Source organism: Propithecus coquereli, unplaced genomic scaffold (assembly GCF_000956105.1).
Source record: "Propithecus coquereli isolate 6110/MARCELLA unplaced genomic scaffold, Pcoq_1.0 Scaffold53, whole genome shotgun sequence".
In the NCBI taxonomy this organism is placed as follows: Eukaryota; Metazoa; Chordata; class Mammalia; order Primates; family Indriidae; genus Propithecus; species Propithecus coquereli.
This window is the reverse complement of record NW_012151174.1, coordinates 1903085-1906754: the sequence shown is the minus strand read 5'-3', so window position 1 is coordinate 1906754 and position 3670 is coordinate 1903085. Positions and strand designations below refer to the sequence as shown.

Here is a 3670-nt window from a genome sequence, read left to right as displayed (position 1 = left end):
TTAAGAAAAAAACTCAGATTTTTAAATGTGCCATTTTCCTCACTGCAATGTTAATTTCTGAAACCAAAGTAGTCCCTGAATTATCTTCACTGCCTCCTAAATATAAGGAAAACGTCACCAACAAAATGACACAGACCCTGAGGTTTTAAATCGCTACAAACACCTTGTGTGCAAATAGTTACTTTTCACCTGAATTATTTCCCAGAAAAGGCCTAAAGTCGAAACATCAGTCTGCCCCCACCCTCTTCTTCATTTTCAGAGCAATTGAACCTTGGTGGCTACTGAACAGGCAGGAGTGACAGTGTCTTCCTGGGGCAGGAGGAGGGTGGCTGGTCCAGGGGCGCCAGGAGACTGGATTGAGGAGGGGGGTCACCCAGGTTTCTGCATTTCTCAAAACTGGATCAACAATTCTGTTAAAATCGCACTTTTTCTTTTACAAGAAGAAACCTGGATAAAAAGACTATTGGGAAATAACTATGCTCGTTATCTACAACTGAAAACAGGCTCACAGAAATATTATTTCACAACGGATAAGAAAGATAATCAACATGAATGAATAAGAAGCCCTCACGGCTGCGGCGCAGCGCAGTTCTGGGAAGGACCCAGGCGTCCGGGCCGGTAACAGAGTGAATGCAGACTGCTGGCCACTCGCCACAGGCAGGCTGGGACTGGCAGGCGGAGCGCCTGTGAAGTCACATCCAAACACACCGAGAAATACACACGAACATGAGTCACTGAGACACAGTGGCAAGATACAGATGGGGCGTCAGGAACTGTAAGGAGCGTGTTCTTGGTGACGGAGAAGAGTGTCAGGATGACGCAGTGGCCAGTTCCCGGGAGCCAACTGCTCCGGGCTGCTGGGGTCATGACCTGTAACCCTGCTGTCCTCTCTCTCAGCGCCTGTGAGGTGCCCTTGGCACAGAGACCCCAGCTGGAGCCCAGGGCCTGCCCCTTCCCTGCAGTGTGGCCTTGGCTCAGAGGCTGCTCCCGTCTAAGCCTTGGTTTTCTCCTCTGCAAAATGGGGGTGTTCCCAGTCCGCGCCAAATGCAGCGACCCAGCTTCCCTCTCTGAGCTCTTGCTCCCTGCAGGGGACCCCCAGCTCCGGTGCAGGGGCATGTGGGAGAGCGAGAGAGTCCGGGAGGCCCGGCGCTGGGGAGGGGCGAGGATGAGGTTCTGAGTCTGGTCACCTCCACCCAAACTTTCCATGGCCAGCCTACATCAGCCCTGGCCTGGCTGCCACCTGCTGGGTGGGGCTGGGTGGGGCAGTGAGGGTGGGGCTGGAAAAGGTCCAGGAGGCTGCTCAGCTCCCGCACCATCCCTGCCTTCCAGAAATGTCTTTCTGCCCTGACCCCCATCCCCCAACTCCACTTCCCCAACCCAAGACTCTTCCAGAGCCTTGGGCCCAAGGAGGCAGTAATGGAGCTGGAGGGAGGATCTACACTCTGTTCATTTTTGGTCTGGGTGGTGATGAGGTGCTAGGACACCCCCACCCCAAGGTCCCCGTCAACCTGACCTGCAGACCTGCAAGTTGCTGGGAGGAGGGTGGCAGTTTTGGAAGAAGGAACAAGAGAGACTTAAAGGAGAGAAATGGGGCAGGAAAACATGGTGGGCAGAGTTAGAGGCGGGCTGGGGGTAGGCAGTCGGGGATGGGGAGAGACTGAGATTCCCAAGACAGAATGAACAGGAGAGAAGCTTCTAGAGAAAAGCGAAGCCAGAGACGCACACGTGCTGCACAGCTTGTCCCTCTGGGCAAATCGCTTCCCTTTCAGGCCTCAGCTTCCTCCTGCACGACGCGGTGGTCACCGCTGCTCCCTCGTGGAACTGCGCGGAGCACTCAGGGATTTCTCCCACGTCCTAGGCAGCCAGGGGCTCAGGAAAGGGCCCCCATTGTCACAGTCTGTCCCTGCCTTTCAGCCCTGTTTGCTGAGGCCCTGCCACGTGCCGGGCACACCCAGGGCCCGGGATGCAGCGGCCAACAAGCCGGGCAGCAGCCCTGCCCCCTGCAGCTGCCCTGTCCGCACTGCTGGGGCTGTGGCTATGGCCTAGCACAGGGGCCCACGCCGGGACTGGCGCAGAGACACCCTCAGCCCTGGGCAGGAGGCTCTGGGCTGGGACAGGAGGCTCTGGAGTTCCAGGCCCAGCTCGGCCTCTCAGGACCCAGCACGTCTCTGTGCGAGGCGAGCAGAAGCGGCTTTAACTCTGTGCCAGGCTGGGCGGAGCGCACCCAGCCTCCCCTCGTGTTCGTACTATCATGGTTGCTATCAACTGTCCCTGTAATTGTGGGCTCACAGGAGAGGGGCAGGGCACCTGGGACCCTCTGTGAGTGGGGGGCCGGGGCCCCAGGAAGAGGCTGCCGCACCAGCCTAGCCAGCCTCGCCCAGGGCCCGGGTCTGTGCCAGGTGTGGGTGGCGGTGGGAGGGGTGGTGACTCATCAGTCCCGTCTGCCTTATTAAGGTCCCCCGCACTCTCACCACCAGCACTCTTGCCTTTCCCGGTCCCCGCCATGTCGGTAAGCTCCGTGCGTGCTCCAGAGCCCAGGCTGGGCCTCATGGGCAGGGGGCCGGGGCCTGGCAGAGGGCTGCCACGTCAACGGAGAAAGTGGGCAGTGGGTGTGCTGTGGGTTGTGCCGGGCTGAGGCGTCGGGGGTGACACACCCCATCCCGCTGGTCCCCATCTCCCTCTTTGTTCTTGGTCTCTCAACATTTTTCTTTTTTTCTCTTGCTCTGCCCATCTCTTTCCCTGTCTCTGTCTCCCTCTCTCCTTCCTGTGACCCTCTTCTCTGACACTGTTTTTGCTGGTGTCGGTCCTGGTCGGTTCCTCCCAGGGTGACCCGTCTTCTGTCTCCCTGTCTCACGATGCCCCCACACCCCACTCTTGCAGAACAAGACCTCGCTGCCCGAGGGCCTCCGCCCAGGCACGGTGCTCAGACTTCGAGGTTTCGTCCCTGACAAGGCTGGCAGGTGAGACCCCAGGCCCCAGAGCTGAGAGGGGAGGACCCCAGACTGAGCTGACCCCAGTTCTTGCAGCCAGACATGGGGGACTTGGGGCCATCTCTGCCACCAGTCTTGGAATCCCCAGGCCAATCCTGACCCTCTGACACCTGATGGGTTCGCTTAGCTGCCCCATGCCCGTGTGCCTCAGGCCCCCAAGACTCCCTAAGAGTACGGGGTTCCAGGGCATCCCAGGTTCCTAGATAAGAGTCCTGTGACTTCCCCGAGTCCCCGGCACTGTGGAAATGTGCCCGAGTCCTGGAGACACCCCTGACACTGGGAGGCCTTGCCAATCAATACTCTGGGGGACCTTGGGGCCTTCTCAAATTAGAGGGTCCTCTGAAAATATTGGGGTCCCTGCTATTGGCCCCCATCCTCTGGGAGCTGAGGGTTCCCTGGGAACCTGGGCACCGTGGCCATTAGTGCACGACACTTCCTTCTGCGGTGCGTGGCGTGTTCGGGTCCCTGTCAATAAAGGGGTGATCTGGCAATGGGGAGTCCCCGTCCATTTGCCCTTGACTTTGGTCTGGGTGGTTCCTGAGCGCCGACGGCCACCGCCCCGCGCTTCCAGGTTCCACGTAAACCTGCTGTGCAGCGAGGAGCAGGGCGCAGACGCAGCCCTGCATTTCAACCCCCGGCTGGACGAGTCCGCGGTGGTCTTCAACAGCCTGGAGCAGGGC

The 3670-nt window shown here is 59.2% G+C and overlaps 1 long non-coding RNA gene across 1 annotated transcript; it reads left to right on the top strand.

The window, feature by feature from the left end:
* The first annotated feature begins 2447 nt into the window (after positions 1–2447).
* Positions 2448–3663, top strand: LOC105820533. Its single transcript, XR_001138011.1, has 3 exons — positions 2448–2509; positions 2881–2960; positions 3562–3663. It is a non-coding gene; the product is annotated as an uncharacterized LOC105820533 (long non-coding RNA).
* Positions 3664–3670: the final 7 nt, after the last annotated feature.